This window comes from Vicugna pacos, chromosome 1 (genome assembly GCF_048564905.1).
Source record: "Vicugna pacos chromosome 1, VicPac4, whole genome shotgun sequence".
Classification (NCBI taxonomy): domain Eukaryota; kingdom Metazoa; phylum Chordata; class Mammalia; order Artiodactyla; family Camelidae; genus Vicugna; species Vicugna pacos.
Window position 1 is genome coordinate 82648489 of NC_132987.1, and position 22523 is coordinate 82671011.

At 36.2% G+C, this 22523-nt stretch overlaps 1 long non-coding RNA gene across 1 annotated transcript in view; it reads left to right on the top strand.

Annotated features, from left to right (window-relative positions):
- Positions 1 to 22523, top strand: part of LOC140697809 (uncharacterized) — a 93896-nt gene that overhangs the window by 5871 nt on the left and 65502 nt on the right. Inside the window, exon 3 of the long non-coding RNA XR_012075162.1 lies at positions 2319 to 2382. This is a non-coding gene — a long non-coding RNA (uncharacterized lncRNA). The remainder of the gene's footprint in view (positions 1 to 2318; positions 2383 to 22523) is intronic.

The following is a 22523-nucleotide window of genomic DNA, read 5'->3' on the forward strand; positions in this document are numbered from 1 at the left end:
TGATTAACTAACCTGTTTTCAGAAGACTTTAATACTTAAGCAAGCTTCCTTTTTCTACTAGAAAATATTAACTGATATACTTGGTTAAGAAAAAAATCTCACTTCCAGTTCACTCTAAATTCTTTTTCTTACTAAAGTCCCCTAATTAGTTTAGGTATTTCCCATTCCTATAACTAAATTTATTTTGCAACTTCAGAGTTTCCTGGGATTTCCCGTATTGTCATGGATATCTGCAAGACAATCTGGGAAAATTTTTGACGTAGGGGAAGGAGAACATGAAAAGCTACTGAAATTCTCATTATTTTTAACTGTGTTTGGAATTGAACTTTATTGATTAGAAATTAAGTTTCAATTACTGTATGATATGTACCCATGGAAATCTTAAAATCAGTGTTTTCTAAGTTTTTGTTTTTTCTCTTTTTTGTAAAGTTATTTTGGAAAAATTCAATAATATACAGATGTAGGTAGTATTATCATTAGTTTATATATCCTCATCCTGAATTATCAATAGTTCCCAGTTTTGTTTCATCTACCCTCTGCTACTTTTTTTCTTCTGGAGTATTTTAAAGCAAATTTTAGTTATTATTTTATTTCACCTGTATTTTTTTTTTCATAATCACTATGGCACGGTCAAAACAAACAAAATTGAAATTTCTTAATGTCATCTAATAATATATAATTAAGTTTGTCTTGTATCTTAAAGATATCTTTTTTTTTTTTTAGAATTAGGATTCAGAAAAGATACATTTATTGCATTTGGTTGTTATGTAAGCGCCTATCTATGTCAGAGTTCTTTTTCAAAACCTTGTCAGTGATGTGTTAGATCACTGCCGCTCAGGTTTTAATTTTTTGCCTTAGGACTCCTTTACACTCTTAAAATTACAGAGGACTCCAAAAAGCTTTAATTTATGTGAACTCTAATAATTTGTTTAATTTGTGTTTAATTTGTTTATTTATTTAATTTGTTAATTGGTTAATATATACTAATTAGAAAATAAAACAGAGTTTAAAAACATATTAATTGAAAATATTTTAAATAATCTTTTTCATTTAGAATAATAGTAGTAAACCCATTGTATGCTAACATAAATAAAATAGTTTTATGAAAAGCAGTTATTTTCCAGACCAAAACTGACCTAGTGAGAAGTGTAGGTTCCCACTCTTTCACTTTTTTGCCGATCTCTAATGTCTGGCTTACTAGAAGGCAGCTAGATTCTATATCTACTTCTGCTTTCAAACTGCTGCATTATGCTGTTTTGATTGAATATATATGAGTATATATATACACAGATGAGCAAATATATATATATATATATACATATACACATATATTAATCTAGCCCCAGTTGTGAAGTCCTGTAGCTTTTGAAGAACTCCACAGTATACTTGTCAGACAACAAAAGTGCAAAAAGCAAAATAATATCTTAGTGTTATTCTAAAAATAGTTTGACCTGGCAGATTATATGAACAGGTCTCAGGGACCTTGGGTGGGCTTCTGCTCCTTACACTGAGCCAGCATGGCTCTCCCCACTCCCCCCATCACACAGAGATATTTGTCTTGCTCTGCCCCATTTAATGGCTTTAGGACTGAAGTGTTTGGAAAGAAGCTATAGCAGAACAATACAGAAATCTTGAACTTGACTTATAAGTATTGAGGTTGATTTTGGTATTGATGAATTAACTCTGAAACTTGTATGTGTATCATGTGAGAGAGTATATGATTTAAAATACTGACATAGGGAACAAGGGTTCTTGCTGTAAGGAGAAGGAAAGACAATATGGACTTGGAAAACTGAGAAAGAATCTTGTGTTAATGAATTTGAATTGGAGATCTCGGTATGAACTAAGCAATATGAATTTATAATATTTAAAAAATGTATTTCCTAATTCTGCCCAATAGAAGGGCAGGAAGCAGTAGCACCACAGTCCCAATGAGCTTACTTGGTGCCCAGATCTTGTCTTCTGAATTCCTGCTTTGGGGAAATGCCTGATTACAGTCCTGGGGAAGGGGCGCACAGGTGAGCCTTGAACACCCTGTGGTGCCAATAAGCTGAGTGTGCAGAGTGACAGGTAGGACCCCCAAAGGATATGGGAGCTTCCTGGAGGGGCTCCCACTGGACTTAAAAGAGTGTTTTACTATTACTTAGATATTTCATATTTGTACATACTTATCAACTCCTTGTATCTGTGGCTCTTTATACAATTATAAAAGTAAAAGAAATTTACAAATAAGCAAATAATATTATAAAATTGAATATAATTCAAATGAACTATTTTAATGTGCTTATTTTATTGAAAATAAATTACCTTTTTTTTAGGTGTAATGTATTTACTTTGTGTATTTGAGCTTCAGTTCTACCAATGCAGAGACTGCCTGCTTGTGTAAGTATGTTGTACAGAATATCATTAATAATTTCAAAGCTTTTCAAATAGTTCACCATAATCAGACTTCACCCTTCACCAAAATTCTAGCAAGAAACAATTCTAGATGCCATTGTAAATAACATATCACTTTAAAGTTTTCATGTTTATTCAAGACAAGAATATCATTGTGTTGTTATTGAATTCTATATTACAGTGGCATTTAATCACATTACTAGAGAAAAAATATCTGAATTTCTTGATTTTTGCAGATGTTGAAAATAGTAATAGTTTAAACACTGCTCTCAGGCTGAGGTCAATCTGTAAATACTAGAAGTGATTAATGCATCCCTTTTAAAAATGACATGACTGTAACTCAGGTTTCCTTATTCCTTTTCTTGATCCTTAACTGGAAATTTTAAACTGTTGAAAACTTCTTTTATATTAAGTTCAGATGTGATTTGTCCCTTGCTTGGTGTGAGTACATTGGTGCTATTCCTCATAATTTGTGACAATTAATACATTTTGCCACCATACCATGTTGGTTTTGTATCAGATAGCCTTCAATGTTAATCTCTTAAACTGAAGCCTGCTTCTCTGAAAGACATGCCTTTCAACTACAGATTCCTTTGGTAAAAGGGAAATTGTCTTTATAACTGGTAACAAGAATTCAATATGAAAACAGTGCAGAGCTGTTAGCTTGACTTTAGATGGTAGCAACTAAGAGCAGTTAGCCATTCTTATCTCCATATACAAAGTTAAATTCTGTGGTCATTCGTGCTCCCAGGATCGTAATTCTTGGGGAGGCAGTATTCAGCTTTGAGGTGGTTTTTTGGATGATGCAGAGAAAAAACACATGTTTTAAAAATTGCCAAATAAAAAAAATAAGCTTTAGAAACTTCCTAGAGCGCTTGGAGACAGTTCACAGTATCCTCTATTGCATGCATGTGCGCGCGCATACACGTGAGAACCCCCCCACCCCACATATCCACAGAAAAATAAGACTTTTGGAGATACACAAATGATGTGAATTTGGAACAATGTTTGGGAAAGGTGTTAATTAGGCCTGTTTTCTCATGGTCATAATCCAGACATCCCAGTTAATTGGACAGAAGCACTTCCTGTTGACATTCATTCACCAGCTTTCTGTATTGACTGTAGCACTTTCCTCCTCTGAGAGACTTTTTCTAGTGCTGATAGTGTGCTGAGCCTGTCCGCAAACCGCGGGCTGCTCTCTAGCACAGCCGTATACTTCTGCCTCCACCAATTAAACTGTTCTAAAATCTTTTGATTCCAGTTTCTGTATTTTATTATACAATCTAGTATATACTTGTTACATTATAATTATGTACATCTAGTTCGATGTATACATCAATGAAATAAATATTGGAATGAGAATTATTTTTAAGAAAACTAAGATGAATGCTTTCTATGTTTGGATGGAAAACCATGGCACTGTGCTTGCTGCCTAATTAGGTGTGAATGAGGTAACTGAGACTGGAGGGAGTTATCACACTAATCTAGAAAGCGTTTTTACTCCTACTGCTTGACAAAGGACCCTGTGTTCTTTCCTGCCCTGAGACTCATTGGAAATTTGAATGTGATATTGTGATAATTTTCTTTATATATGAAGATAGGTAAATAAATGTATATTTTCATGTTTTAGTTAAAATGTGTAAAGTACTAGTCAATTTTTGATTGCCCACATCAATCAACTTTTCTTTAAACAGCCACCTACCAGTCCTGAGCATATCATATGGTCCCATTACCTCAGTCTTTAGTCCCAGCTGGAAAATAAACAGTGATGTTAGGATAGTTTTTCAGTTTTCTCAGATGAGCTTTTAAAACACATCCTAGTGTTTGCTTTTTTTTTTTTTCTTTTAAGAAGATGATAGACTCATTTGGTCCCTGAGAAGGGAAAGGAAGAAATTAGAAAAGATTGCAGTAATCCAAAAATGTTGTAGATGTGTCATTGTTCTTTACTCACAATAGATGCACAGTAAAGATTTGATTGTTTAGAAATGAGTAGAGCCAAGACATTTGTTTTAAAATCTAAAAATATTTGGAAATTCTTCATATCTCATTTTGAGGCTGGTCTTTGAATAGTTGTATTCCGGTCTCCTCATGTCTTCCGACTTGTACTGGAGAGACCTATCTGAACAAGGGATAATCTGGCTGTGTGCTTATGGCTACAGAGAAATGAAAACTCCTCTTGGCTGAGGACTTGGGCTTTAAAGAAACAATCATGTAATGAGTACGATTCTGTAACCCCACCGCCTCTGTTGAGCCCACGTTGTTCTGACTAACACCCGTGTACGTATTTGAAGGTGTGCTGTCCTATGTCCTGCTTAATTAAGTAGCAGAAAGTCCTGTAGACTCACAGCTGAGGTCTTTTTAATAGTTCTGAAACAATGCTGGGGAGATTTTATCTCTGAAAAATAAATACAGCACGACTCACCATGTGAAAATGGAAGGTACTTTTTTCTCATGTTGGAAATCAGTGGAGTTTCTCAACTCTGGTTTACTTTTCATAGGCTATAATATCCCAGTTTTGAGAATTTCCAATAACTCAGATTACAGCACAGCTGCACCGTTTGGAAAGCAGCTGCCTAAGGGGGTGGATCTTGTCATGCTTACTTAAAAGTATGTTTGTGGTTATTTGATCAAATGAAGAGCTTAATCAAGGATAAAACTTTGTATTCTGTCTCTCCCTTCTCTATATGCTGCCTAATGTTTTTTATTAAATGACTTGTGCTGATCATTACAAAGACTTGGTTAATGTTAAAATAAAAATATTTTAATCCTTGGTTGGACAACTTGACATTTTCCCCTTTCTCTCCCCCATTCAGCCCTTGAGAGCGGAGAGCGATTACAAACATATCTTTTTGCAATCAACATAATTATTTTGTGGAACGTATTTTTCGGTAAATCGTTGTGCTTACCTTTGGAAAGAGCCTGGGATAGAATTTTCTTAAAGCCTTCTTTGTGTAATATATTTTTTGAAAAAATAGACTCATTTTTTTTAGAGCAGTCTTAGGTTCAGCATTTTGGAAAATGTACAATGACATGTATCCACCATTGTAATATCATACAGTGTAGTTTCACTCTACTAGGAATATAAAAAATCCTCTGTGCGCCACCTATTCATCCCTCCACACCCCTCTCCTCCCAGCAACCACTGATCTTTTTTATTGTCTCCATAGTTTGCTTTTTCCAGAATGACATGTAGTTGGAATCATACAGTAAGTAGCCTTTTCAAATTGGCCTCTTTTACTTAGTAATACGCGTTTAAGTTTCCCCCATGTCTTTATGTGGCTTGCTGGTCTTTTCTTTTTAGTGCTGAGTAATAGTCTGTTGTCTTGTTGGGCCTCAGTTTATTGATCCATTCACCTACTGAAGGACATCTTTGTTGCTTCCAAGTTTGGGCAATGGTGAATAAAGTGGCTATATAAACATAGGTGTGCAGATTTCTGGCTGGACAAAAGTTTTCAACTCCTTTGCGTAAATACTAAGGAGTGAGATTGCTGAATCATATGGTAAGAGTATATTTAATTTATAAGAAATTGCTAAACTGTCTTCCAAAGGAGCTGAAGTATTTTACATCCCCACTAGCAATGAATGAGAGTCACCGGTGAAATATATGTTTAAGTACATCTATTTAAAATTTTATAAGAACCTTATAAAATGAGTATTAATGAGGTTAATACTCAAAAGTGATCAGACTCAAGGAGGTTGACTGTCCTGAGGCTAAGAAACTAGTCTGAAGTCTATTTCTTCTGTGCCATACTGCCTCTGCTAAATATAAGCCATGACGGACACATAAAACATTTATAAATCCATTAAGCTGAACTATTTTTTCTAAATGATCTTGAAATATAATCAGACGTTCCATGCACTACTCTATGTACATTGAAACTGAGGTCTAGCTTGCTGAAGTCATATGTTCACGGTGACACAGCTTATTAGTAGTAGAGCCAGTTTTGTCCCAAGGTCTCTTGACTTTGAATTTTGGTTCTAGTAAGGCTGATTTTCTTTTCTTTTCTTTTCTTTTCTTTTCTTTTCTTTTCTTTTCTTTTCTTTTCTTTTCTTTTCTTTTCTTTCTGGATGCACATGTACTTTATTTCTTCTGATTATCTGCCAGTTTTTCATGGACTTTCACATTGAAAAGCAAAAATCTTTTGAAACTGTGCATTTTTTTTTGTATATTTATTCCCCAAATAAACCTCTTCTTTTCCTGCTCCTGGATGCAGATGTAGATGAATGCTCCCTAGGTCAGTATCAGTGCAGCAGCTTCGCTCGATGTCATAACATACATGGTTCCTACAAGTGTAAATATAGATATACTTTTACGAGGGTGATGGACTGAATTGTGTCTGTGAGTAATCCTCGTCCTCCAGCTCTAAATCCCAGCAGGAAGTACAGGATTACACAAAGGCCATTACTAGGGAAATCAAGGAGAAAGATTAGTTATGAAAGAAATATAACTTTCATAGCTAGTAATACTAGTCTGTGCTTTCCACAAACTATAAAATCAGTTGCTCAGGTATTTTAAAAAATTTAAGACTCAGTAATGCATTCTAATCTTAAAAGCATTCAGTTTCTTGGCTAAAATCCCACAGTAGCTTCCCTTTAGCTGGCAAGAAATTACTGAGTCCTCCCTCAGAATTTGATTTTAATATAATCAGAAATAAATGTATCTTTAAGACTGATTTTCAAATATTGCTTATGGGATTGTCTTGCTACATTATATTGGCTTTATTTTTTAAAAGTTTTGTTCAATTGCTTTTTTTGTAAAAAAAAAGTTTTGCTATATTTGATCATATATATCATTTAATTTACAGATAATTGATATCTGAATAACTTGGGAAACTTGAGCATTTTATTTTTTAAATTTATTTTTAGAGGATGCTGGGATTTATTTTTTATTTATTTTTATTTAACTTTAGTTGATTTACAATGTTGTGTTAGTTTCAGGTATACAGCTTCAGATTCTTTTCCATTTTAGGTTATTACCAGATACTGAATATAGATACCTGTGCCATAGAGTAAATCCTTGTTGTTTATCTATTTTATATATAGTGGTGTGTGTATGTTAATCCCATACTCCTAATTTATCCTTCCTCCTCCCTTTCCCCCTTTGCTAACCATAAGTTTGTTTTCTATGTCTGTGAGTCTGAGCATTTTCAAGTGAGAACTCACACAGAAAATTTTCTAGTGTACGCATCATAAAAACAAAGAGAATTTATTCTAGTTGCCACAATAGATTTTTCCATTTACTTAGAACTCTGCCAGTGTAGCTAATGCTTAAAAAAAATCAAATATTCATATTCCTATTCCTGCTTTTCTACTGCTGTCTGTTCCTCACATCCAAGTTCAATAAATATTTGTTGGTCACTCACTTTGTGCCAGGCTGCATGTGAGTGAAAGTATATGGTATAATTTGTATCTACTCAGCTCTTATAGCAACTCTGCAGAATGAACATTAAACTTTTGGGAAAATAATATGGCTTCCTTTCTGTTCTTTAACTCCTAATTATCCCATGAATGTTTTCCTTCTTACTTTTTTGGGGGGGTGAGGGGAAGGTAATTAGGTTTATTTGTTTATTTAATTTAATGGAGGTACTAGGGATTGAACCCAGGACCTTGTGCATGCTAAGCATGCACTCTACCACTGAACTACACCCTCCCCCCTACCACTGAGATATACCCTCCTCCCTGCTTTCCTTCTTGCTAATGGGCTTTGCTTCGATGCTTACTCTAATTTTCATATTTTATATCTTCAAATAAGATGGCATAATTTCCCCTCCATAAAATGTATCCTACTGTGATTGATGCCTTGGTTTACTGAACCTCAAAAAGATTCTACACCAATTTCTTTCATAACCTCTACATTTCAGCTCTAAATCCTCCAAGCCAGCACATTTTTACCACATAGCACTTGATCAGCACATTAGGATTACAAATAGATTACAGAAAAGAACTCCAGTACTGATGATGATAAACATCACTTAAAAGTAACTTTCAGATAAAAACTAAAAAAAAGACTTGATGATTATTATGATATGTTAAAGAATCCTAAGTGAAAAAGATGAATTTTCTATTCATCTAAAGTTAAATGAGTAGAAAGGGAAGTGCTAGCACCCATTCTGTTCTCAAACTCAGATGAGTTAGATCGAGCGCTAGTTAGGAAGCAAGCAGTAGTGCTTGAAGCTCATGTCTTTTCTAACCTCAGTTCCTTCATTCATGGCCTTGGAAGCAAGTTCTTACAGTCCTGTGTCCTCCTCACCCCCCGGGCCAGGTGCTGCTTGGCTGTTATGCTGTCATAGTCCAGGGACTTTAATCCTCAACCTGACTATGAGTATAGTTTAGTATGTGTATAGTGTCTTGTTTATTTCTAAAGGCAAAGGAAGAAAGCTGGTGACCTTTCTGTATTCTCACATCAACAGCCACGAGGCATTTTAATTTAAGAGGAAACAAAATCTGTGACCCATTTCTAAACAATTGGGACTGATTAACCTCTGTTTAAATTCCCCTAACTTAAAATAAACCGTCTGGAAATAAGTTCCCAGACATTTTCCGGTGGGAAGTAGAGAAACTTATCATGTAAATACAGAAAATGAAAAGAGGTATTAACTGCATAGGTGCTGGTGCAAACTGGGGGAGAGTTTCATTTAAAAAAGTTCTCTTGGCTCTCTTGCGTAAAGATCATATCCTCATTTCACCTGGTTTCAGCCATAGATTATTTTTGCATGTGAATGAAACCAAAAACAATCTTGACAAGTATCTATATTTTACATATGTATAACTTAACAAGGAAAATACATATTTCTTCTTTGTGGAAACTGGGGCTGCATCTCCCAAGTGTGGAGAGTCAGCCGTAGTGTTAAATCCAGAATCCCTAGTCAGGACTGATCTGAGAAGATCTTTAACCTAACCCTCCAAACACTTGAATTCTTATTGGACATGGAGTTTGACAGCGTGTGGCATTCTTCACAGTGTTCTAGTTTGCGCAGTTTGGGGCCATGGAGAGTCCTAGGTCAGGAGTCAGGAGGCTTGACTTGACTATTCACTAGTTGTATGACCCAAGCAAGCTGTTTAACCTCTCTGTGCCTCAGTCTCTGCTGAAGAATAAAGAAAAGGAGGGGAACCTGTCTTTGCTGGGGCAAAAACTCCATATGAGTAAAATGTGTTTTAAGTCATATGCTTCTATAAAAACTCAAGTAGAATTAAGACATCACCATTGAAGAGGTTGGCTTAGGTGATGATGCTATTACGAATTTTCATGGCAATGCAAACATAGTAAGCTTTTCCTTTAAAAATTATTATATCTATAAATTGAATTTCCTTACAGAATAAGGACTTATGCATTTTTTTGATAGAACATAGTATATTTATAATTATTTGAGGAATCTTTTGATTACTGTTTATGTGTATTTATTGCTTACCAAATATCTAATTAATCTATTCAGCACATAGCATTTTATATCACTAATATGATTGCTTGTCAGTTAGCTAAGGATAATTTCAGTTTGGAACCAAGAACTCAGACTAGTGTATTAACTTTTTTCTTTTGCTTTTAAACTTACTTATTCTAACTTTTCTTAGTTGAATGTCATTTGACCAAGCGTTTTAGAGGCTTTTCTTCACAGATATTTCAAAGTATAGCTTTTTTAAAAGTCTATTTGAAACTTATCAAAGACTTTTAAAGTGTAACTCAACAGCTTATAATGAATTATTAGCATTTTGTTGATAAGGGAAACAGTAGTAGATTGATTGAATCTATCAGAGGAAAAGATGGGATTCATATAAGAGGAAGTGGCAAAGAGAAGGAACAAAAGCCTTCAGAAACCACAGATTGTTTTCTTTTCCTTGGTCAGGATGTGGATGAGTTGATAATGAGTAAAGAAACTTTTCTTTTCAATTGCTCATGGATTCTCCAGAAGACCTTGGGTATTTCCCTATAACAGGTTGCTCTGCATTATGTCTGTTAGAGACCTTCATTAGCGTCTCCATCACGGTTTTGCTAAGTGTGCTTCATTTTTCTCATCAGGTTTTTCGTTATCGATCGCCTTTTAAATATAGCTTCAGTACTTAGTTGTCTTCGTTTCCTATTGTTGCTGCAACAAACTACCACAAAATCAGTGGCTTAAAATGATTAATTACTTAAAATTAAGTTCTATCTGATCTATAACATTATAGTGGCTTCAAGTGTACAACATAATGATTCAATATATATACATATATATTGCAAAATGATCACCGTGTCTAGTTACCATCCATCACCACATGTAGTTATAATTTTTTGTGTGATGAGAACTTTTTAAGACCTACCCTCTTAGCAACCTTCAAATATACAACACAATATTGTTAACTGTAGTCACCACGCTGTATGTTATACCCCAGGACTTAATTATAACTGAAGTATATACTTTCTGACACCTGTCATTCACTGCCCCCCACCCCGCTTCTGGCAACCACTAATCTGTTATTTAAGAGTTTAGTATTTTTTAAAGATTCCATATAGAAGTGAGATTATGTGATATTTTACATTCTCTGTTACTTATTTCACTTAATATAATGCCCTCAAGGTCCATTCATGTTATTGCAAATGGCTATTGTTCTTTTTAATGGCTGAATAATATTCCCTTGTATGTGTATGTATCTATATATATACATCTATATCTGTACATCTCACATTTTCCTTATCCATTCATCCTTTGATGGATACTAGGTTGTTTCCATGTCTTGAGTGTTGTAAATAATGCTGCAATCAACATAGGGGTGCATATATCTTTTTGAGTTAGTGCTTTTATTTCCTTTGGATAAATACCCAGAAGTGGAATTGCTGGATCATATGATAGTTCTGTTTTTAATTTTTTGAGAAACCTTCATATTGTTTTCCAAGTGGCTCTACTAATTTATTTTCCCACTAACAGTGCACAAGAGTTTCCTTTTCTCTACATCCTTATTCACCCTTGTTTGTCGCTTGTCTTTTTGATAATAGCTATTCTTACAGGTGCAATGTGATATTTCATTGTGATTTTGATTTGTATTTCCCTGATGATGACTGATGCTGAGCATCTTTTCATGTTCTTGTTGGCCATCTGTATGTATTGTTTGGAAAAATTCAATTCTGTCCATTTTATAAATCAGATTGTTTTTGATATTGAGGTATATGAGTTCTCTATGTATTTTGAATAATAAAATCTTATTAAATATATTATTTGCAAATATTTTTCCTCTTCCATAGGTTACCTTTTCATTTTGTTGATGGTTTCCTTTACTGTGCAGAAGCTCACTCTTCCTTCCTTCCTTCCTTCCTTCCTTCCTTCCTTCCTTCCTTCCTTCCTTCCTTCCTTTTCCTTTTTCTTTTTCCCTTTCTTTCTTTTCTTCTTTCCTTCTTTCTTTTCTTTTTTTCCTTTTCTTCTTCCTTCCTTCCCTCCCTCCCTCCCTTCCTTCCTTCCTTCCTTCCTTCCTTCCTTCCTTCCTTCCTTCCTTCCTTCCTTTCTTAATTTTAGGTTTAGAAACATGCAGTTTATTTTTTGGTTGGACTTCCAGGCTTTTTACATAAAACAAACAGAAAACAACAACTATGTCACCTGTGTTTATGAATATGAGCTTGCTCTGATTTTCATAAGACATAGGGAATTCAGTATGCTTCCCTCTGATTATTGAATTATACACAGGCACATGATGTACTGGAAAGCACTGATTTGGAAATCAGGAGACTCCAATCCTGTATTATTCTTAGTCTGGGCTCTGTAATTTTAAATGAGCTGCTTTCTTTCTTCAAATCCTAGTTACTTTTTGTACAATATATCCCCGTAGCTTATTTTATATGTAATATACTGTATCTCTTACCCCCCTACTCCTGTATTGCCCCTTCTCCTTTCCCTCTCCCCACTCCTAACCACTAGTTTGTTCCTTATATCTGTGAATCTGCTTCTTTTTTGTTCTATTCACTAGTTTGTTGTATTTTTTAGATTCCACATATAAGTAATATCATACAGTATTTGTTTTTCTCTGTCTGACTTATTTCACTTAGCATAATGCCCTCCAAGTCCATTCATGTTGCTGCAAATGGCAAAATTTCAGTCTTTTTTGTGGCTGAGTAGTAGTCCATTGTATATATATATATATATATATATATATATATATATATATATATGCCACATCTTTATCCATTCATCTGTTGATGGACACTTAGATTGCTTCCTTATCTTGGCAATTGTCAATAATGCTGCTGTGAACATGGGTGCACATACTTTTTCAAATTAGTGTTTTTGTTTTTTGTTTTGGGTATATACCCAGAAGTGGAATTGCTGGGTCATATGCTGGTTTTATTTTTAGTTTTGAGAAAACTTCATACTGTTTTTCATAGTGGCGGCACAATTTACAGTACCACCAACAGTGTTCAGGGGTTCCCTGTGGAAGCTTTTTTGACTTGGTATCATTCCACTTGTTTATTTCTGCTTTTGTTGCCTGTGCTTTTGGTGTCAAATCCAAAAACTCATCATCAGGATTGATGTCAAGGAGCTTATTGCCTGTGTTTTCTTCTAGAAGTTTTACAATTTTAGGTCTTATGATTAATTCTTTAATCCATTTTGTGTTAAATTTTGTGTATGGTGTAAGATAGTGGTCCAGTTTCATCCTTTTGCATGTGGCGGTCCACTTTTCCCAACATCGTTTTTTTTTTATATTCTTGGCTCCTTTGTTGAACATTAATTGACTATATATGTGTGGGTTTATCTGGGGGCTCTCTATTCTTTTCAACTGAACTATGTCTGTTTTTATGCCAGTACCATATTGCTTTCATTACTATAATTTTGTATTAATGTTTGAATTTGGAAAGTGTGATGCCTCCAGCTTTGTTATTTCTTCTCAAGATTGCTTTGGCTATTAGAGATGCTTTGTGGTTCTATATAAATTTTAAGGTTGTTTTTTCTATTTCTATGGAAAATGCCATTGGGATATTGATAAGGATTGCATTGAATCTGTAGATTGCTTTGGGTAGTATGGACATTTAAATAATATTAATTCTTCTAGTCCATAAGCATGGAATATATTTCCATTTATTTGTGTCTCCTTCAGTTTCTTTCATCAGTGTCACAGTTTTCAGAGAACAGGTGTTTCACCTCCTTGGTTAAATTTACTCCTAAGTATTTTATTCTTTTTGATGCTATTGTAAATGAGATTATTTTCTTAATTTCTTTTTCAAGTAGCTTGTTATTAGTGTATAGAAATGCCACAGATTTTTGTAAATTGATTTTGTTTCCTGCGACTTTATAAAATTCAGTTATTAGTTCTAACAGCTTTTTAGTGAACTTTTTTGAGTTTTCTATATATAAGATCATGTCATCTGCATATAGTGATAGTTTTACTTCTTCCTTTCTGATTTCCATGCCTACTATTATTATTAGTCTAATTGCTCTGGCTGGACTTTAAATACTGTATTGAATAAAAGTGGCAAGAGTAGGTATCCTGATTTTGTTCCTGATCTTAGAGGAAAAAGCTTCTCATATTGGCTATAGGTTTTTCATATAAGGCCTTTATTATGTTGAAGTATTTCCCTCTATATCCATTTTGTTAAGAGTTTTTACCATAAACAGATGTTGAATTTTATCAAATGCTTTTTCTGTACCTTGTCTTGAGATGATCATATAATTTTTATCCTTTGTTTTATTAATGTGATGTGTCACATTTATTGATTTGTGGATACTGAACCATCCTTGCATCCCTGGAATGAATCCTGTTGGATTGTGGTATATGACAACTTTTGTTATAAGTGAATTTTCTTGGTTTTCAGAAGACCTGTGGTGCCAGTTTTAGACAATGGTCTTATGACCACAAGGAAAGGAAGAACTACTCCCACTTCAGTAAGCGTCAGCTGGTCTGGTGGGAGGAGAAATAGAAAGTTGAAACTGTTACCTTCTCAGGTTACTGCCTCAGTGATGCTAGTCACTGACTGAATACCTCATTAAAAAAAAAGACATTCAGTTTGTATTCTATCTACTCAGACAGTGCAAGAAATTCTGGGCTTCTTGGGGCAAGGGTTTCCAATGGAGTTTTTGCTGCACTGACCAGCAACAGCTGGTCAGCACAAGGATGCCTTCCCAATGCTCAGGAGATGCTGAATCCTAACCATTGCTTCTGAGGAATGTAGACCACCCAGTGCTGATGCTCTTTTATATTGTGAATGTTGTCCTCAGAGGAGGGCTGACGTGGGGTTCTAGGAGATAAGCAGCCCAAATGAAAAAATGTGCGAGGAGTTGACATACTGCCAGACAGACTTCGGCAGGAGACACCATGGGATTAATAACACTTTATTCTGTTGCCACAGGGTGGTGCACGTGCCTATGATGCACCTGTCCTGCTTTTTATCTGTTCTCTACCAGCACATGAGCAACATGAATTTCTTTGTTCATTAGGCTTACAGAATATCTCTAGCACATGCGTACTTCTATTTTCTTTGTTATAAGTCTTATATAATTGACACATGCCTACAGCTGTTATTTACTACATACTACAGACATGCTCTGATTGTGGTCTGGAGTCCCACGGCCTTAACTCATCTCAAGGCCATCTCACAGATGTTAAAACTGTCCTTGGCCAGTGAATGGCATCTATCTCTGGGGCAGCATTTACAACACAACATGTTACTTGCAGATTTGAATATAAATTGTTAAGTTCTGGTTGTTACCTGGAATCCCAATGATCTCCATGGCCATGTCTTAATAAACTGTGCTAATTGCATACTTAAGAGTTTTTTTTCCCCAAGCACTCCTATGAATTTATTCTTTTCATTGTGTTACAGCTCTTGAAGCTTTTGTTCCAGGCTTCTGTCCTGAGGAGTCAGTCACAGGAGTATAGATTTGTTACAACTGACCCAGGAAGTTTGACCATTATAGGATTTACCTTAAGCACATTTTCTGGGTGATTACATTGTATGAAACCTACAGGCTACTGGTTTGAAGAGATGGATGATAGATGACTAACTAGAAGCTTCTGGAAGAATCTAAGCTTTTATAGCCTGTACTTCCTTATGAAGATTACATTTTGAGGGGAAACAGACTTTATAGTCCCCAAAGTGGCTGCTGCGTTGACCTTAGGTGTTACGTATTTCTGTAGGCTTTGTTTTTAAATATTTGTTTTTATCTGTCTTGACTTTCTATGGTTGAATAAAAGATTCTGGTTTAGATTATTCCAGAATAGATTTTTTTTTAAATTAAAGAACTACTGTTAAGGCAAACCTCTGTTTTGTTTAGGGGTACCAACCCTTTTTTATCGCAGATTTTTTTTTTTATTTTGCGGGGAAAATATTGCTTCTTTATTCTTTATTTATATAGTGATACTTTTAGATACATATCTCTGTGAAGTTAAAACAATTGATTTCAGAGAATTTAGAAGTTTCTAAAAAGAAGGTTATTTAAGGTTTTGTAAACTTTTGTATGAGTTACTTTTTATTAGATAAACATTCTAAGGGAATATTTTTCTTAGATTATTTTGAGCTTTAACATGCTTCTTTTTGGTAATCCCTTGAGCTTATGGTTTTGACATATCAGACCAAGTTATTAGGGTATTTAAAATAGCTTTATCAGCCTGAGTAAGTAGGAAAATTGAGGAATTTCTTAGGTAAAATGCCACACAACCTGATTTCGTTGTGGTTTCTTACAATAAAGTAACTACCAAATGCAATTGTAACCACAGGCTTATTTAGGTTAAATGCAAATAGTTAGTTCCTAGGACCCTGTGCTCTTTTTCAAACTAATTATTGCCACCGATCTACAGTTTTATTAAGATAATTGACAAATAAAATTGTATATAATTAAACTGTACAATGTGACAATTTGAAATACATACACATTGTAAAATGGTTACCACAGTCAAGTCAACACATCTATCATGTTTTCTTTCTTTTTACTTTTTAATTTTAGTTTTAAAAATTTATTTTAGATAGGGGAGGGTATATAGCTCAAGTAGTAGAGCACATGCTTAGCATGCACAAGGTCCTGGGTTCAATCCCCAGTACCTCCTATAAAAATAGACAAACCTAATTACCTCCCCCACCCCTGCCAAAATAAAAAAAAAACAGTAATAAATAAATAAAATTTAAAAAACTTATTTTATTGTGAGAACGTTGATTTATACCATTATATGAGTTTCATGTTATAACATTACATTGCTACTCCTGTATACCCTAAAACAAACTCACCATCAAAATTTTAGTTTTCATCTATCACCTTTCAGTTGATCCCCTTTACCCATTTTGCCCTCCCCCCATATCTCTGATAACCATTACTCTGTTCTTTGTATCTATGTGTTTTTTGTTTTTGGTTTTTGGTTGGGTTTGGTTTGTTCATTTATTTATTTATTTATATACTTATCATTTATTTGTTAGTTTTTTTATTTTCCACATATGAGTGAAGTTATAGTGTTATAGAACTGGCAGGCCAGCCAAGAAACAAACACCACTTGGAGGGTTGGAGTACTCAGGTTTATTACGCTGGCGGGCTCAGAGGGGCTATTGCTCCGGAGCTCTGAGCACCTCCGGGAAGTACAAGTGAGGTTTTACAGGGTCCCTTACAGGCTCGGGGCCCATCAACCAATAGAATGAGTACAGCTAGGCAGTATCATTAAAGCGTAAACAAAGGGTCACTTGCAGTAAACCAAAACCAGTCTAGTAAGGTGAAACTTAAAATTCATGAGTTAGCCCAGCCCAGTCTTGGCCCAGCCCAACCTTTTCCTTCTCAACAGTATTTGTCTTTTTCCATCTGACTTATTTCTCTAAGCATAATACCCTCAAGGTCCATCCATGTTGTCACAAATAGCAAGATTTCATCTCTTTTATGGCTGAGTAGTAGGTCACTCTGTGTGTGTGTGTGTGTATGTATCGCATTTTATTTATCCATTCATCTCTTGATGGACACTTAGGTTGTTTCCATATCTTGGCTATGCTACTGTAAATAATGTCATGATGAACATAGACGTGCATAACATTTTTTCTTTTTGTATGGTGACTGCACCATTATACTCTGTTTCTATTAACATACATGTAATATTGTATGATTTATATTTGTATGATAGTATTTGACTTTCTCTCCTGGCTTGTTTCATTTATATAATATCGTCCAGGTTTGTCCTTGTTGTCACAAATAGCAGGATTTCCTTTTTTTAAATGGCTCTTATCTGTTCAGCATTACCCTGATATCAAAGCCAGCCAAAGACACTCTTAAAAAGAAAGTTATAGGCCAATATTCTTGATGAACACAAATGCAAAAATCCTTAACAAAATACCAGCTAACTGGATTCAACAACACATTCAATGGATCATACACCATGATCAAGTGGGATTTATCCTTGGGGTGCAGGAATGGTTCAACGTGTACAAATCAATAAATGTGATATACTACATTAACAGAATGAAGGCTAAAATTCACGATCATCTCAAACTAGGATGCAAAAAAATTTGACAAAATTCAACATCCTTTTATAACTTAGTTTTGATAGTTTAGTTGAATGATGCTGATAAATGGCTCTAGAGTTTTGTCTGAATGATGCTAAAGGAACTAATAGGGTTCCTTTTGAGATACTTTAATATCATTGTCATTATAGGTACTAGCCTGAATATGAACTTGTACTTTAAAAGAAGTTCCAATCTAGACTTGTTTTTTTTGTGTGTTTTTTTTTTTTTGGAGGTGGGAGGTAATTAGGTTTATTTATTATGCTGGAGGTACTGGGGATTGAACCTAGGACCTTGTGCGTGCTAATCACACACTCTACCACTGAGCTGCACTCTACCACGGAGCTATACCCTCCCCACCCCGAACTTGTACTTTTTAAGTAAAGTGTTCTATCAAGTCAGAGATCAGCTTGTCAGCCATCACAGCCATTTTAACTGATAAAATTAGCCAGAAAGCAGGGTTCTTTTGTTCTAGGATTTATGGTTAAAGAAAACTTGGTTACATAACTCTTAATCATAGAGATTTTAACTCTTTGAGGAAAGTATGTAATAAAATTATAACTGGGGAAAAAAGTGAATCAAAATTTCAGAATCCAAAAATAGAATTATAGATTTTTTGTTAAGTATCTGGCATTAGTATCTGACTCTTGTATTGGGCTGTATTAGAAATACATTGTACTGTCTGTATAGTATAGTAAAAGAAAATAGTAGAAGAAAAAGCAGGGATTCTTGGTTAAAGTCTTCACTGTTAGATGGAAGATACTTTTCAGCAAATCTCTGAAACATCTGGGCAGAGCTCAAGGATGCCCCAGGGTTGGTGCATGTTGCAAACAAAGGTTTGAGCCCAGCAGATTTTTGAGTATCAGTCATTCTAAATGACTAGTCAGTGATTGAGTTCCAGATTCTTTCTGGATGACATTAAGCAAGAGGGGGGGAAAAAAGGTACCAGATGTGGGAGGAAGGCAAATGGTATGGGAGATCCAATAAAGACTCAGACATACTTCAGCTAGTTGCTGCTTACTTTATAAAGTGGTAGCTTTCATTTTTGGTGACCTTCGTCTGTCTGATGAATCTACTTCTATGTAGCACTACGGCTGCTCAGGACTACCACTGGCAAAAGGGGAGAATGGGCAGACGTCTGACTAGGGAGGGAGGACTCAGACTACCCTAGACGTGGCTGATGGCCAGCAAAGGAAGGAAGGATGAAGATAATGATATCTTACACAGCCGTGAAACCTAGCGTACAGTCTCCCTGAGCTAGAAGGCTGTGAATTGTTAAATTTCAAGATACCGTCAGCCTTCCGTATCTGCGCCTCTGCATCCGCAGATTCAACTACCTGCGGACTAATTTCCCTGCGGATTTTGCTTCTTCAGAACCTGCCTCGAGGGAGGGCCGACTGTACCACAGCATTTTGTATGTGAGATACGAACATCTGCGGATTTTGGTGTCCGCAGGGGATGAGGACCCTGGGGATGCTGAGGGGCGACTGCCATGTATGACGTTGCGTGTGAAGTGGAGGCCAGGTCAGAGGGGAGAGGGTTTTCTGGGCAACTTCACCCAGAAGAATACAGTCGTTACAGCGTTAGTAGCAGATTTCCAGAGAGTGGTGTTTGGGTTAACAGAAGTTTGGACTTCCGTATGAAATTAGATATGCTATTTACTCATGAATGGCCATCAAAATCCAGTTTCCCATACTGTGTTGGAAAAGAGAGTTACGCCCATGACACATTTCCTGAAAGAATTACCTGAGAAATCTGTGAAAGAGTGCCTGCTTGTCGCCCTTTTTTTTTTTTTTGGAAGCGCTCCAGCTTTTTACCTCCTTTCCTATATTTTGAAAATTCCTTGCCACAGAGGTTCTGATGGGAAGCAGAGCCTGTCTCTCACTACAGACGCTGAAAATTCTTACCATCATAGAAACAAAATTCTCATACAGTGCTTCTCTAGCTCTTACGGGACTAGTCAATCAGATATAGAGGTCTGGGATGTTCAGTTAGGAGTTCCTGGGGCCAGGGTGGAGGCACAGGCCGGGAGGGGCTGAGTGAGGGCGGCAGCAGCAGGGTCCCGGGAGGGGCTGCAGCGCTGGGGGTTGGGGCCGGGCAGGGTGGGAGCTGCTCCTCCTCCTGGCTGGTCTGTGCTGTGACTCTGGCTGTGACCGCACCTGCAGAGCTTTCCTTTGTTTCTGCCTGTCCTGAGCCTGATTTTCCAGTCTCAATAAATGGGAGATACCAGTACCTTTTAGCAAACTTTTCTTCCCCCCTGCTTAATTCAGATCGATTTGGTTTCCATTCTTTGCAATTGACTGTATAATACGCAAGGGAATCGGAAAACCATCTCCCATCCCTGAGCAAGAGCACTTGATGGCGTTTAAAAAGCTGGAAATTAAATTGAGCTTTTTAACTACAGAACTTTTTAAGGCCAAGCACCACCCTGGGAGGGGGAGGGTAGAACATTGTTCTGCGTGAAATACTCACAAGCTCTGAGCAGGGCCAAACAGCAAAGGAATCTGACCACAGAAGACTGCTTGACTACTTCTCTGTCCTCAGGAAGTCGTTTCTATCTTCTCTTACTTACCAGGCTTCGGTTCTTGCTTTGCTTTTATTCTCTGCTAACTTGTGGTCCTAATGTGAGGCCTGGCAAAGAGTAGTTGCTGCAGGATTTGTTGAATCACTTTTCATGGTTCTGCAGTTTCTTGACTCTTGGAAATAAGCAGCCGAAATAGTTTAAAGAATGATGTAACTTTGGTTTATTTCTATCTGAATGCTTTGAAATCACCCCCTAATTAGAAAATAGACTGTAATTTTTCATGGAGTCTTAAAAGATCCTTTATGTATCTTTTGCTTTGCAAAGAACTCTTTGCTACTGCAGATGTGTCTTTGTGGTTTTACTTTTGAGTGATTAACTTGGGATAAGGGAGCCTTTTGAAGCATTTACTTGTGAGTTCAGAATGTAAATACATTATAAGGACTGCTGCTGTAGGGAGAGTCCTAAAGCAAAATAAAACTTAGAAACTTGAAAGCAAAATGGAAGGACCTTGTTTTATCCAAGGAGAAGGAAGAAAGAAAGAAAGAAATGTCTACAGCATCATAATTGGAACCCAGTGTACTTGGAGCCAGATGGCTTGCCCTTGGCTTTGGAGGCCAGTAGGCTATTCTCCAAACATCACAGCCTGAGACAGCCTTGTAATCAAAGAGGAAAATAACTGAGGAAAACTTTGGAAAGCCCCTAGTCTCTGTGATGTTTGTTCCGTTGCCTACCTGGTAATAATAAGACTTTTTCAAATTCTTTCCACAGTATTTGGAGCTCTAATGTTTGTCCCTTGTCCATACACATATTAGGTCACAAAAACATTGTTTAACTTGACTCAGGTGTAAAACACCTGTACAGAATCAATAAATTCTAAAACTTTTCAGTCTATCAAGTAATTTTACAGCTTTTAAAAATCCTGATTCCTTGGACGCACCCAGGACCAGGTTAGTCAGACTGGGGTGGAACCTAAACATCAATGTTTCTTAAAACTCCCCATGTAGTTCCAATGTGCAGCCAAGGTTAGAATGTCTGATTTTGGTGCAAGTTTATATGTTTTAAATTTCTTTCATTTTAACTTATTAACTTACTTTCCATTATTTTTAGTATTTCATTAAACATAAGAAATTATATTCATCAAAATCCACCCCTAAGAAAATGAAAACACAAGCTACAGATGGGAGCAGGTATTTATAACACATATAATGAGCAAAGGGCTTACTTCCAAAATATAAAAACCAGGAAAGAGGCAACCCAACAGTAAACCAAAGTGACAACTCAATAGTAAAATGAGCAAGAAATTGAAAGGCACTTCACAAAGAGAATATCCAAATAGCCTACTTTTCAGTAGCTGAAAAAATGAAAATTAAAACCCTAATGAGCTACTGATTCAGGAAGACAGATGTGGGACATGAGAAGGGCTGTGTCCCAGGCTTAGGTTGAGCCCCTGGGATGTGCCCTGCCAAGCCTGGGTCCTTGGCTTCACGCAGGAAGGAATTCAAGAGCGAGCCACGGTTGAGTGAAGGTAGACTTATTCAGAGTTACATTGAAAGGCAAGAGAAAGGCCACGAGGTGTGAGGGTTGGGTGCTCAGATTAAAAGTAGGTTCTGTCCATAGACAGAATGCGGGACTTCTCCCAAGAGGGAGAGAGAGGGGCGGCCTCAAGGCGCTGTGTTGCTGGTTTTTAATGGGCTTGGTGGCTTCATATGCTAATAAGTGGAAGGACCAGTCTAAAGGGAAGGGGCAGGGATTCTCAGAAAGTTGGCCATTTCCCACTCTTTGACCTTTTGTGGCTAGCCTTGGAACTGCCATGGTGCCTGTGGGCATGTCATTCCCATGTTAATATGTTACAATGGGCGTATAATCGATCTCAAGATCTACTAAAAGTTAAATCTCTCATCATCCTGAGCCTCAAGGCCTACTGGGGGTTGACTCTTCCATTTTGATGTTAATTGCTGTGGCATTCCTTGAATGGCTGTGCCCTGCCCCCTACCATCCTGTCTCACTACCACTATACCTCCAACAGGATGGCTAGGATTAAAGAGACCAAAATACCAAGTATTGGTGTGCAGAAGGAATGCTGGGAAGGGAATACTCATATATTGCTGGTGAAATTGTATAGTGAAATAATCAATTTGGAAAGTTGTTTGACAGTATCAAATAAAGCTGTATATATAC